Here is a 15,528-nt window from a genome sequence, read left to right on the forward strand (position 1 = left end):
TCGGACGTTTAGATGCCGGCTTGTCTCGATATTTAACGTCGGGCTCGGCGGTCTTCGCTCGGGCGTTTATAAACGCGGCTCGTCTCGATATTTAGCGTCGGGCTCGGCGGTCTTCGCTCGGACGTTTATAGACGCCGGCTCGTCTCGATATTTAACGTCGGAGCTACGGTCTTCCGCTCGGACGTTTATAGACGCCGGCTCGTCTCGATATTTAACGTCGGAGCTCGGCGGTCTTCCGCTCGGACGTTTATAGACGCCGGCTCGTCTCGATATTTAACGTGGAGCTCGGCGGTCTTCCGCTCGGGCGTTTATAAACGCCGGCTCGTCTCGATATTTAACGTCGGAGCTCGGCGGTCTTCCGCTCGGACGTTTATAAACGCCGGCTCGTCTCTCGATATTTGCGTCGAGCTCGGCGGTCTTCCGCCGGGCGTTTATAACGCGGCTCGTCTCGATATTTAGCGTCGGAGCTCGGCGGTCTTCCGCTCGGACGTTTAGACGCCGGCTCGTCTCGATATTTAACGTCGGAGCTCGGCGGTCTTCCGCTCGGACATTTATAGACATCGGCTCGTCTCTCGATATTTAACGTCGAGCTCGACGATCTTCCGCTCGGAAGTTTATAAACGCCGACTCGTCTCGATATTTAACGTCGGAGCTCGGCGGTCTTCCGCTTCGAGCGTTTATAGATGCGGCTCGTCTCTCGATATTTAGCGTCGGAGCTCGGCGGTCTTCCGCTCGGACGTTTATAGACGCCGGCTCGTCTCGATATTTAACGTCGGCTTCGGCGGTCTTCCGCTCGGCGTTTATAACGCGGCTCGTCTCGATATTTAATGCCGGAGCTCGACGGTCTTCCGCTCGGACGTTTATAGACGCCGGCTCGTCTCGATATTTAACGTCGAGCTCGGCGGTCTTCCGCTCGGACGTTTATAAACGCCGGCTCGTCTCTCGATATTTAACGTCGGAGCTCGACGGTCTTCCGCTCGGACGTTTATAGACCGGCTCGTCTCGATATTTAACGTCGGAGCTCGGCGGTCTTCCGCTCGAACGTTATAGACGCCGGCTCGTCTCGATATTTAACGTCGAGATCGACGGTCTTCCGCTCGGACGTTTATAGACGGCTCGTCTCTCGATATTTAACGTCGGATCTCGGCGGTCTTCCGCTGGACATTTATAGACGCCGGCTCGTCTCGATATTTAACGTCGAGCTCGACGATCTTCCGCGGAAGTTTATAGACGCCGGCTCGTCTCTCGATATTTAACGTCGGAGCTCGGCGGTCTTCCGCTCGGACGTTTATAGATGCCGGCTCGTCTCGATATTTAACGCGTCGGAGCTCGGCGGTCTTCCGCTCGGACGTTTATAGGCGTCGGCTCGTCTCGATATTTAACGTTGAAGCTCGACGGTCTTCCGCTCGGGCGTTTATAGACGCCGGCTCGTCTCGATATTTAACGTCGGAGCTCGGCGGTCTTCCGCTCGAACGTTTATAGACGCCGGCTCGTCTCGATATTTAACGCGTCGGAGCTCGGCGGTCTTCCGCTTCGGACGTTTATAGACGCCGGCTCGTCTCTCGATATTTAACGTCGAGCTCAACGATCTTCGCTCGGACATTTATAGCGCCGCTCGTCTCGATATTTAACGTCGGAGCTCGGCGGTCTTCCGCTCGGACATTTAGACGCCGGCTCGTCTCGATATTTAACGTCGGAGCTCGGCGGTCTTCCGCTCGGACGTTTATAGATGCCGGCTTGTCTCTTGATATTTAACGTCGGAGCTCGGCGGTCTTACCTTCGGGCGTTTATAAGCGCGGCTCGTCTCGATATTTAGCGTCGGGCTCGGCGGTCTTCCTTCGGACGTTTATAAACGGCTCATCTCTCGATATTTAACGTCGGAGCTCGGCGGTCTTCCGCTCGGACTTATAGACGCCGGCTCGTCTCTCGATATTACGTCGGGCTCGGCGGTCTTCGCCGGACGTTTATACGCCGGCTCGTCTCGATATTTAACGTCGGAGCTCGGCGGTCTTCCGCTCGGATGTTTATAGACGCCGGCTCGCTCTCGATTTTAACGTCGGAGCTCGGCGGTCTTCCGCTTGGAGCGTTTATAGACGCCTCATCTCTCGATATTTAACGTCGGAGCTCGGCGGTCTTCCGCTCGGACGTTTAGACGCCGGCTCGTCTCGATATTTAACGTCGGAGCTCGGCGGTCTTCCGCTCGGACGTTATAGACGCCGGCTCGTCTCGATATTTAACGTCGGGCTCGGCGGTCTTCGCTTCGGACATTTATAGAGCGGCTCGTCTCGATATTTAACGTCGAGCTCGGCGATCTTCCGCTCGGAAGTTTATAAACGCCGACTTCGTCTCTTGATATTTAACGTCGGAGCTCGGCGGTCTTCCGCTCGGCGTTTATAGATGTCGGCTCATCTCGATATTTAACGTCGGGCTCGGCGGTCTTCGCTTTCGGACGTTTATAACGCGGCTCGTCTCGATATTTAACGTCGAGCTCGGCGGTCTTCCGCTCGGACGTTTATAGACGCCGGCTCGTCTCGATATTTAACGCCGGAGCTCGGCGGTCTTCCGCTCGGGCGTTTATAGACGGGCTCGTCTCGATATTTAACGTCGGAGCTCGGCGGTCTTCCTTCGGGCGTTTATAGTGCGGCTTGTCTCGATATTTAACGCGTCGAGCTCGGCGGTCTTCTGCTCGGGCGTGTATAGCGCGGCTCGTCTCGATATTTGCGTCGGGCTCGGCGGTCTTCGCTCGGAGCGTTTATAACGCGGCTCGTCCCTCGATATTTAACGTCGGAGCTCGGCGGTCTTCCGTCGGCGTTTATAGACGCGGCTCGTCTCTCGATATTTAACGCCGGAGCTCGGCGGTCTTCTGCTCGGGCGTTTATACGCGGCTCGTCTCGATATTTAACGTTGGGCTCGGCGGTCTTCGCTCGGGCGTTTATAAACGCGGCTCGTCTCGATATTTAACGCGTCGAGCTCGGCGGTCTTCCTTCGGGCGTTTATAGCGCCGCTCGTCTCGATATTTAACGCGTCGGGCTCGACGGTCTTCGCTTCGGACGCGTTTATAGGCGGCTCGTCTCTCGATATTTAACGGCGGGGCCCTTCACGGCTAACTGATTATATACGCCCTGCCGAGGGGCGAGGGGTCCTCGTTATCGATCGTGCGGCTCGTTTAATGTACCTCCGGCCGAACGGTCCGGGGCCTTCGATACTAAGCCTTTGGCTCGGATACAATTCACACTGTCGAACGACGCGGGGTCTACGTCATCGAGCGTTTGGCTCATATATTTGTACGCCCCGGCCGAACGGCACCGGGTCTTCACGCAGTAGGCCGTTCGGCGGATAATGCTCAATGCGTTTTCATCTTTTTGCTTCCTGCATTACAAGGACATAGGCGACTAGCATATACACAAAAATGAATTACATTCGTGCACCTTTCACCCAGCTCGATAAGGCTGGAGATGATTTGCACTCCACGGTCGATCCAGCTGCCATCCGGCTTCATCCTCCAGATAATATGCGTCTGAGCGGAGCTTTTCAATAACCTTGAAGGGGCCCGCCCACGGTGCCTCCAATTTGCCGAAGTCGCCGACCGACTTGACTTTCTTCCAAACAAGATCGCCGACCTGGAATGATCTGGGGATTACGCGGCGATTGTAATTTTGCTTCATCCGTTGCCGGTACGCCATCAGCCGGACGGATGCCTTGGCTCTTTCCTCTTCGACCAGATCCAGTTCTGTGTTCCTCCGCTCGGCGTTGCCCTCATCATAGCTTTGGATCCTAGCGGATTCGACTCCGACTTCAACAGGAATGACCGCTTCGCCGCCGTACACCAAGTGGAAAGGCGTGACGCCCGTCCCTTCCTTTGGAGCCGTTCGGATAGCCCATAGGACGCCCGACACTTCATCTGGCCAACTTCCTCCCAAATGGTCGAGCCGAGTGCGCAAAATACGAAGAATTTCCCGATTGGCCACTTCGGCTTGACCGTTGCTTTGGGGATAAGCCACGGACGTGAAGTGTTGCTCGATGCCGTAGCTTTTGCACCAATCCTCTAGCATCTTCCCTGTGAATTGTCGCCCATTGTCTGAGACCAATCGGCGAGGGATTCCGAACCGACAGATGATGTGTTGCCAGATAAATTTTTTGACCATCTGTTCGGTAATCTTGGCTAGCGGCTCGGCCTCCACCCACTTGGAGAAATAATCAACCGCCACTAGCAAAAATTTCCGCTGCCCGGTCGCCATCGGGAATGGACCAACAATATCCATTCCCCATTGATCGAACGGACATGAAACTGTTGATGCCTTCATTTCTTCTGCTGGTCGGTGGTTGAAGTTATGGTATTTTTGGCATGAAAGGCACGTCGACACTGTCCGAGCGGCATCTGCTTGTAAAGTCGGCCAAAAGTATCCAGCTAGCAGGATCTTCTTAGCTAGTGCTCGTCCGCCCGGATGTCCTCCGCACGATCCTTGATGTACTTCTTGGAGGATGTAAGCCGAGTCCTCCGAGCTCACGCATTTCAACAACGGGCGTGAGAAAGCCTTTTTATAAAGCTGATCGCCGATGAGTGTGAACCGACCGGCTCTCCTCCTTAGCAGCTGGGCTTCATACTCATTGGATGGTGTGGCGCCCGAGCGGAGGAACTCTATGATGGGCGTCCGCCAGTCGCTTGGAAATGTGAGGCCTTCCATCCGGTCGACGTGCGCTACCAACAGTACTTTTTCAATTGGCTGCTGAATGGCGACTGGCGTTATTGAGCTCGCGAGTTTGGCTAACTCATCGGCTGCTTGATTTTCTGCTCTGGGTATCTTCTGGACAATAACTTCTCTAAAATCTGCTTTGAGCTTCTCGAAGGCTTCAGCGTAGAGCTTGAGCCGAACACTATTGATTTCGAATGTACCAGCTAGCTGCTGAGCGGCCAACTGCGAATCTGAATGAAGCGTTACCCGACCGGCTCCCACATGCCGGGCAGCCTGCAAGCCAACTATGAGGGCCTTATACTCTGCTTCATTGTTGGTAGCCTTATAATCCAGCCGGACAGATAAGTGCATCTTTTCTTCTTAAGGGGAGAGCAACAATATTCCAATCCCGCTTCCGAGCCGAGTGGACGACCCATCCACATATATTCTCCACATAGCTTCCGGCTCCGTCCTTTGCACCTCAGTTACAAAATCGGCTAAGGATTGCGCTTTGATCACCGAGCGGTGCTGGTATTGGATGTCAAATTCACTTAACTCCGTCGTTCATTTGATGAGCCGCCCGGATGCTTCTGGATTCAGTAACACACGTCCGAGCGGGCTATTGGTCTTGATGATGATAGTATGCGCCAGGAAGTATAGACGGAGGCACCGAGCGGCGAGGATCAGAGCAAAAGCCAGCTTCTCGAGCCCAGTGTAGCGAGATTCAGCATCTTTTAAAATATGACTAAGGAAATACACGGGCTCTTCTCCGCTCGTCCTCACTAAAGCCGAGCCGATTGCATGCTCGGTTGAAGATAAGTACATATAAAGTGGCTCACCAGCAGTCGGCTTGGCTAATACTGGGAGAGAGTTCAGATAGGCCTTCAAGTCTTCGAACGCCCGATCGCATTCTTCATCCCAGTGAAACTTTGTAGCCTTGCGTAAGATCTTGAAAAAAGGAAGGCTCCGGTCGGCGGTTTTGGAGATGAATCTGGACAGAGCGGTTATCCGACCGGTCAAACGCTGCACTTCCCTTGTATTTCTTGGAGGCGGCATATCTTGCAGAGCTTTCACCTTGCTGGGATTTGCTTCGATGCCCCGCTCAGTCACTATGTACCCTAAGAAACGCCCTCCTTTTGCTCCGAACAGGCACTTCTGGGGATTAAGCTTGACTCCATATTTGCGTAGCGTTCGGAAGGTTTCTTCCAGGTCTTTGAAGAGATCGGCCGCTCGGACGGACTTAATGAGAATGTCGTCCACATAAATTTCTAGATTCCGCCCGATCTGCTCTCTGAATACTTTATTCATTCAGCGCTGATATGTGGCCCCCGCATTCTTCAGTCCGAACGGCATCACATTATAGCAATAAGTGCCGTCGGCCGTCACGAAGCTGACTTTTTCTTGATCTTCACGGGCGAGCGGCACTTGGTGATAGCCCTGGTAGGCGTCAAGCATACAGATTAATTCGCAGCCGGCCGTAGAGTCCACCAGCTGATCTATCCGGGGCAGAGGATAAAAATCTTTCGGGCAAGCTTTGTTGAGATCCCGAAAATCTATGCATACTCTCCACTTGTTGCCTGGCTTGGAGACTAATACCACATTGGCCAACCAACTCGGGAACTGCACCTCGCGTATATGGCCGACCTCCAGAAGTTTTTCCACCTCCGCTCGGATGATGGAATTCTGCTCGGCGCTGAAGTCCCTTTTTCTTTGCTTCACCGGCCGTGCGTCTGGTCGGACATGTAGCTCATGCTGCGCTATGCTAGGTGAAATTCCAGGCAGCTCATGCGTCGCCCAGACGAAGACATCATGATTTCTTCGGAGGCATTGGGTCAGCTCCTCTTTCTGCTTCTCCTCCAGATCGGATGCAATAAAAGTCGTGGCCTCCGATCGGGTTGGGTGAATCTGCACTTCCTCTTTCTCTTCATAAATTAAAGAGGATGGCTTTTCAGTGATGGCGTTTACCTCGATCCGGGGCGTCTTTCGAGCGGAATTGGCTTCTGCTCGGACCATCTCGATGTAACATCGTCGAGCTGCTAGCTGATCTCCCCGTACTTCTCCCACTTTGTCCTCCACGGGGAACTTGATCTTCTGATGGAAGGTTGAGACGACCGCTCGGAATTGGTCGTCCCAGAATGACGTTGTAGGACGAGGGAGAGTCGACCACCACAAAGTTTGTTGTCCTTGTCCTCCTCAGCGGCTCTTCTCCCAACGAGGTAGCCAGCTGGATCTGTCCGACCGGCTGAACTTCGTTACCCGTAAACCCGTAGAGCGGAGTTGTCATGGGTAACAGCTCGGCTCGATCAATTTGCAACTGATCGAACACCTTCTTGAATAAGATGTTGACTGAGCTCCCTGTGTCAACAAATACGCGGTGAATTGTGTAATTGGCTATTACCGCTTTGATGAGCAAAGCATCGTCGTGGGGTACTTCAACTCCTTCCAAGTCCCCTGGCCCGAAACTGATTTCCGGTCCATTCGCCCGTTCTTGGCTGCAGCCGACTGCATGAATTTGGAGCTGCCGGACGCTTGCCTTTCTAGCTCGATTGGAGTCTCCTCCGGTCGGCCCGCCAGCAATAACGTTGATCTCGCATCGGGAAGTATTGCTTCTATTTTCCTCTTCCCGAGCGGATGGTCGGGACCGTTCTCTGGACGCTCGGCGATTCTCCTGCCTTGGAGAATGATGCCGATCGGGAGCCTGTTGTTGTGGCCTATCGGTTTGTGTCCGTTCGGCGTTATGAGTTCTCTGCCGCCTGTCGACTGAGGGAGACCATCGTCCGGCATTCCGGGGCACGGGATGAGCCACGAAGGGAAAACTTCGACAATCCCTTGTATTGTGCGTATCCGTCCGGTGGAAGGAGCAGAACATCGGGGTCCATTTCTTCTTTGGCTTTGGCCGAGCGGCAGCTACCTCTTACACGTGGGATCGGACGTGGGGGGATCTGATTGCTTCGGCCCTCGGTCCTCTGGGCGGCTGATGAGCGGCATGTTGTTTCCGCTCAGACGGAGGTGGTCGCTCGACTGGAATTTCTTTTTTCCTGGCCGCTTGCGCTTCTTCCACGTTGATGTACTCGTTAGCCCGGTGTAGCATGTGATCATAATCCCGGGGCGGCTTTTGGATGAGCGATCGGAAGAAATCTCCATCCACTAGGCCTTGTGTGAAGGCATTCATCATAGTTTCCGAGGTGGCCGTTGGAATGTCCATCGCCACTTGGTTGAACCGCTGGATATAACCTCAAAGCGATTCACGGGCTTCTTGCTTGATGGTGAACAGGCTCACGCTCATTTTCTGGTAGCGTCGGCTGCTCGCAAAATGGTGGAGGAAGGCCGTTCGGAAATCCTTGAAGCTCGTGATGGATCCGTCCGGCAGCCTCCGAAACCACCGTTGAGCCGACCCGGAGAGGGTGGTGAGGAAAACCCGACACTTCACCCCATCTGTGTATTGATGTAGGGTTGCCGTGTTGTCAAACTTACCCAAATGATCATCTGGGTCGGTTGTCTCATTATACTCGGCGATCGTCGGAGGCACGTAATGCTTGGGCAGGGGGTCTCGTAGAATAGCCTCTGAAAATTGGCGATTGATCCGCTCGGGCGATGTGTCCGCTCGGGGGGCTTTCCCCTTTCTGTCATCTCGTCTAGGCATTTCATCCGAAGAAGATCCCCTATCTCTGTGAGCTGGAATGGCTTCAGGGGTGCGGAACAGGGCTCGATGAAATGCAACGGTGGCTGGCGGCGCTTCCGCTCGACCACCAGACGCTGATGTTGCTTGCTGCTCCGGCCGCTCAGCTGTGGCTTTCTGTTTTTGCTCCACAAGCTTGGCGGCCCTTATCTCGATCAGAGCGTCGAGTTCCTCGTTCGAAAGCGTCACCGTGTGTTGTCGTCCAGCCTCGTCCATTGTTTCCAATCGGATGCAAGAGCGTTCCCACAGACGGCGCCAAATTGATCCTGTCCGAATCGCCGAACCAAAGGGCGCTGGGCACATGGTGCTTTCCTAGTCGATGGCGCAGGCCTCCGAAGCTCCGGCGATCATGCACAAAAGTCGGGCCGGGAAGGAGTTCCCGGCGGCGACCCTCGGACGCTCAAGTCAGGCAAAGCTCAATAGAGAGAAAGGGGCTCCAAAACTCGTCGCGTGCGTACCTCCGGCGAAGTGAGAGGTTCTTTATATAGAGCGGTGAAAGAACTAATGCACGTCCAGCGAGGTGCATACGTGTCTGCAGCCCATACCCCGGTATGCACCTGTCAGAGAGCTTACCTGACGCCATACTGCAATAGTCCCATTGCGCCTTCGATGGGACAACAGGACACCCCGTTGTCAGACTAGGAGTATGGCCTAGCCATAGGACTTGACGGCTGTCAGAAAATGTTCCCCCTTCTTTACTGCTCATAATCCGGGGCGTCCGACCGGCTGAACAAGGAGTCCGTCCGGCCGGCCCCTTCTCCTTTTATGCGCTGGACGGACGGCACCCACCTCGCGTCCGGCCTGCCATTGACATTGGTGTGCTGGGGAAATTTCCAGTAGGCGCTAAGTAGAGACTGTTAGCAGTGTCATTTTCTCCTGGTTCTTCCACTCGGCTCTTAACTACTGTTTCGACAGAGCGTCGGAACCCCGACCCGGTCGGGGCGCCTTTTACTACCGAATGTCCCTTGGTCGACCGATCGGTTTTATCCATTTCTTCCAATTCCGGCCAGCTCACCCTTCTCCGGCGGGCTACTCGGCCATTTGACCTCCACTTGGCGTTGACTCCTCGTTAGGGGGTCCCGGGCTCTTACCACCGGATCATTACTTATAGTGTGTCTTGTTGATTATAGAAGGAAACTGTGTCCTAGAAATCTAGGATGATAATGTCCCCAAGAGGAGCTCATAAGGATTGTCATGTTAAACCCTGTAGGTGGACTTAGTCCGACATGACGATAAAGTTGAGTGGTACTACTCTTGGAACTAGATATTAATTAAGTGAGTTGTCAGTAACTCATTTGAATTAATGGACATTCGATATCTTAAACACAGGGAGACTAACACACTCATAATAAGAAGGAGCCCAAAATGTAATTTGGAATTGGTCCGGTAGTTCAATAATAGTTCTTTAATGGAATGAATTATTATTGATGAAATTAAGTTATGTGTTCGGGGCGAACACGGGATGCTTAATTTCATCGGAGACCAAAACCAATTCCTCCTCTCGGTCCCTATCGTAGCCTCTTAATTATAGAGTACTATACCCACATATACCCACCTTCTTACCCATCTTATAGGGGTCGGCCAAGCTAGCTTGGAGTCCAAGCTAGGGTCGGCCAAAGGCATGGTTCATGGGTTCATGAGGTGGCCGACCCTAGCTTGAACCCAAGCTTAGGTGGCCGGCCCTATTAAAATAAAAAGTAATTTTATTTTTTAAATTTTTCTTATGTGGATTCCATAGTTTTAAAAGAGAGTTTAAAATTTAAAACTTTCCTTTTATAGCTTTCTACAAAAGATTAAGAAAAGATTTGAAATCTTTCCTTATTTGTAGATTGAAAGGTAGATTTTAATTTTGAAAAAACTTTCCTTTTTAACCATGTTCATGATTTAAAAGAGAGTTTAAAAAATAAATATTCTCTTTTATTAGTTTCTACAAAAGATTAAGAAAAGATTTGATATCTTTCCTTATTTGTAGATTAAAAGGAGATTTTAATTTTTAGAGATAACTTTCCTTTTTGGAAATCATCCACATGTTTAAAAGAAATATTTTAATTTATAAAATTTTCTTTTTACAAATCACCATGAAGGAAAAAATTATTGGAGAAATTTTTTATAAATTTCCGGAAACAAATTAGGAAGTTTAATTCTTGTGTGAATTAAATTTTCCTTGATTGGGATTAGAATAGTGGCCGTCCATATGGTTTGAGAAAAGGAAATTGATTTTAAATCAATTAAATTTTCTTTTTCATGGCAAAGGAATTAAGGAAGTTTTTATTAAAATTTTCTTATTTGCCAAGACCAAGGAATATAAAAGAAGAGGGTAGAGGTGCCTTCATGGGTGATAACCTCTACTTTTTCTCCTCTCTTTTTCTCCTTGGGTGTGGCTGGCCCCTCCTCTTTCTCTCTTCCCTTTCTTATGGCCAAAACCTCTTCATTGGTGGAGTTGCTTTGGTGGCCGGATCAAGCAAGGAGAAGAAGGAGAGAAAGGAAGCCTAGTCTCTAGCATCCCTTGGAGCATTGGTGGTGGCCGAACCTATCCATCAAGAAGGACTCTTGGTGGCCGAAACCTAGAAGGAAGAAGAAGGTGCTTGGTGGTTCTCATCTCGGAAGATCGTTGCCCACACAACGTCCGAGGTTAGAAGAGGAATACGGTAGAAGATCAAGAGGTTATTAAAGTTCACAAAGAAAGGTATTACTAGTATTTATTTTCCGCATCATGCTAGTTTATCTTTCTTTGTATGAATTTCAAACACAAGAGGCATTAGATCTAGTTTTTCGAATTAGTTTTTCGAGTTTGTGTTTTCTTCTTTTTCGAATTTGTGATTCGATTGTTCTTTTTGGTTAACCTAGAGTTATTTAAGGAAATTAAATATTAGCTTTCCTTAAAAGACTTTGTCTAGGCAGTGGTGGTTGCTCCCATATCCAAGAAGGTCTTGTGTCTCGCCATGCACTCCTGGAAGTCAATTTTGGAAATTAATATTTAATGGAATTAATAACATAGGTGGATTTAAATCAATAGTGTTAAGTTCCACTTGCGATTCAAATCTAAACTATTAAGAACAGATAAGTTAAATTTGAAATCAATAATGTTAAGTTCCGTTTGCGATTCCTAATTTAACTTCTAAAGAACACAATAGGTTGTTTAGGAAAGGTTCAATACTTATACAAAATTTTTGTACAATGGAACCGGTACGATCTTCCTAGGACCAACCAACAAAAAGAACCTCAACCCAATTCATAGGAAAGCATGAACCTTGGTATAGAAGATGGTAGATGCCACAACCTTGGGATGGAGGTTGATAAGTCTTCGAACACTATAAGGAAATATCTTGATAAGTTCTAATTCAATGAAAAACCAACAAGTGAGAGCCTTACCGTGCTTTAGATTGAAAAATATGCCATAGATACATGTGTGACCGTCACCCCTTTTATTTATAGCTATAAGGTGGCCAAAAAACCATAAAAGGCCAAAAGAAAGCTCATTTAGTAAAGGTCTATGTAGATTACTTAGCCATTTTAAGCTTATGGCCTTATTACAACCCAAATAAAAGTAGAAATTGAGTCTAAATTAAGCCTACATATCCCTACTATATAAACATGAGACTTAACTGATAATTAATCTCATCTAAGGCTTGAATTAGGTTGACTATGCCGAATGACTTGCTCTTGGTCAAACCTTCCTCAATGGTAGCTTTGGCCTTCATATCTTCAATTAGTACATTAAGTGCTTCCTTCATCTTTCTAGCCATAGCCCTTGTAATTGGGCATCCATTGATGCATAATGGATCATCATTAACATTTAGAGTGGGTTGATCATGGTCCATATTGTTAACTTGTTGCTCTCTTTCTTTGACCCATCATTCCCCTTTTCCCCAAAAGAATTCGTCCTCGAATCTTGATCACCTACATCAAAGGGAGAAAGATCAGAAACATTAAATGTAGCACTCACATTATACTCACCTGGTAAGTCAAGCTTGTATGCATTATCATTGATTCTAACAATGACTTGAAATGGACCATCTCCTCGTGGATGCAACTTAATACGACGTTTAGTAGGGAATATTTCCTTCCTCATATGAACCCAAACCCAATCTCCGGGTTCAAAGATCACTTTCTTTTATCCCATGTCGGCTTGCGTAGCATATTGTTCAGTTCTATTTTTAATTTGCAATCAAACTTTTTCATGCAATTGTCTCACAAACTCAGCTTTTCTGGTACCATCTAAATCGGCAAGCTCAGAGACAAGCAAAGGTGACAAATCTAAAGGAGTTAAAGGGTTAAATCCATATACCACTTTAAAAGGTGAAAAATTAGTAGTAGAATGCACAGATCTATTATAAGCAAATTCAACATGTAGTAAACAATCTTTCCAACCTTTTTAAATTCTTTTGAATGATAGCTCTCAATAAAGTAGATAAAGTTCGATTTACTAGCTCAGTTTGTCTATCTGCTTGTGGATGGCAAGTTGTAGAAAACAAAAGCTTTGTTCCCAATTTTCCCATAGTGTCTTCCAAAAGTAGCTTAGGAACTTTGCATCACGATTTGAAAGTATGCTCCTCAGTACTCCATGAATCCGCACAATCTCCCTAAAAAATAGATCTGCAATATGGTTAGCATCATCTGTTTTCTTACAAGGAATAAAATGAGTCATTTTAGAAAATCTGTCCATAACGACAAAAATGGAATCCATACCTCGTTTAGACCTTGATAGTCCTACAATAAAGTCCATGGAAATATCAACCCAAGGTTCACTAGAAATTGATAAAGGTGTATACAATCCATGAGGTAAAGATCTAGATTTTGCTTGCCTACATGTAATACACTTCTCACAAAACTTGACTACATCTCGTTTCATGTGTGGCCAAAAGAAATGCTCTACCAATACTTCTAGAGTTTTTCTTACTCCAAAATGACCCATTAGTCCCCCACCATGAGCTTCTTGGATTAATAATTCCCTTAATGAACAATTAGGGACACACAACCTATTCACTCTAAAAAGATATCCCTCATGCCTATAAAACTTCCCAAATGCAGCATGTTCACAAATATCAAACATATTTCCAAAGTTAGGATCATTAGAATATAGATCTTTAATGTATTCAAATCCTAACAATTTAGTGTTCAAAGTAGAGATCAAGGTATACGTTCGAGACAAAGCATCTGCAATAATGTTTTCCATACCTTATTTATATTTGATCACATAAGGGAATGATTCAATAAACTCCACCCATTTTGCATGACGTCTATTCAACTTACTTTGGCTCTTCAAATACTTCAACGATTCATGGTCAGTGTAAATGACAAGGTACCAAATGATGTGAATCCAAAGAGAAAGATATCTCAAGAACCCACAACAAATGGAAGAAGAAAGAAAGAAAAAACTAAATTGATAAGATTGATGAAAAGAACCTCAACCCAATGCTTAGGAAAGCATGAACCTTGGTATAGAAGATGGTAGACGCCACAACCTTGGGATGGAGGTTGATAAGTCTTCCAACGCCATAAAGAAATGCATTGATGAGTTTTAATTCAATAAAGAACAGACAAGTGAGAGCCTTACCGTGCTTTAGATTGAAAAATATGTCATAGATACATGTGTGGATGTCACCCCCTTTATTTATAGCTATAAGGTGACAAAAAAAAACCTAAAAGGTCAAAAGAAAGCTTATTTAGTAAAGGTCTATGTAGACTACTTAGTCATTTTAAGCTTATAGCTTTATTATAACCCAAATAAAAGTAGAAATTGAGTCTAAATTAAGCCTAAATATCCCTACTACATATACATGAGACTTAAGTGCTAATTAAGCTCATCTAAGGCTTGAATTGGGTTGACTATGACGAATGACTTGCTCTTGGTCAAACTTTCTTCAATGGTAGCTTTGGCTTTCACATCTTCAATTAGTACATTAAGTGCTTCCTTCATCTTTCTAGTCTTAGCCCTTGGATTGTGCCTCCATTGATGCATAATGGATCATCATTAACATCTAGAGTAGGTTGACCATGATCCATATCATTAGCTTGTTGCTCTCTTTCTTTAACTCCATCAGAACTAAGTCCAAGATATCCAACCAGCTGTAGGGTCGGTAAGGTTTACGTTGAGAACTATGCCCATAAAAAGTGGAGAACTGAGCCTCGGACATTTGACCGGCTATAAGATCGATCAGACTTATGCTCAGAGTTATGCCCATGATAAGTGAGGAGTTGAGCCCCAGAGATCTGACCGACTCAGGGGGTGACCAAATTTATGATGGGAGTCATACCCATGAGTGGAGAGTTGAGCCCCGGAGATCTGACTAGATTTAATGCCAATTGGATTTATGTTAAGAGTCATGCCCATGAGAAGTATGAAAATGAGCCCTAGAGGTCCGACCGGCTCTAGGGTCGATCAGGTTTGTGCAGGGAACCATGCCCATGAGAAGTGGGGAGTTGATCCCTAGAGATCTGACCGGATCTAACACCGGTCGGGTTTATGTTGGGGGTTATGCCCATGAGAAGTGGGGAACTAAGCCTCGAAGGTTTGACCGGATCTAGGGCTGATTTGGTTTATGTTAGGAGTCTTGTTCATGAGAAGTGGGGCGCTAAGCCCTGAATATCCAATCGACTCTAGGGTTGGTCAGGTTTATGTTGGGAGTTATGCCCATGATAAGTGAGGAACTGAGATTCGGAGATTCGGCCGGTTATAAGGCAGACCAAACTTATGTTAGGAATGATGCCCATAAGAAGTGGGGAGTTGAGCCCCGTAGATTTGATCGCCTTAGGGGCCAATCGGGTTTATGCTGAGAGTCATACTGATGAGAAGTAGGGAGTTGAGTCCCGGAGATCCAACTGGTTCTAGTGTCGGTCGAGTTTATGTTAGGAGTAATACCCATAAGAAGTGGGGAAATGAGACCCATAGATCCGACCGATTCTAGGGCCGATCAAGTTTATGTTGGGAGTTATGTCCATGAGAAATGGGGAGATGAACCCTCGAGATCCGACTGACTCAAGGGTCAATCGGGTTTATGTTGGGAGTCATGTTGGGAGTTATGTTGGAAGTCATGCCCATGAGAAATGGGGAGTTGAGCCTCGAATATCTGACCAATTATAGGGTTGACTGAACTTATGCTAGAAGTAATGCCCATGAGAACTGGAGAGTTGAGCACTCGAAGATTGGGCCACCTTAGGGGTCAACTGGGTTTA

The sequence above is a fragment of the Zingiber officinale genome, chromosome 1B, assembly GCF_018446385.1.
Source record: "Zingiber officinale cultivar Zhangliang chromosome 1B, Zo_v1.1, whole genome shotgun sequence".
NCBI lineage: Eukaryota > Viridiplantae > Streptophyta > Magnoliopsida > Zingiberales > Zingiberaceae > Zingiber > Zingiber officinale.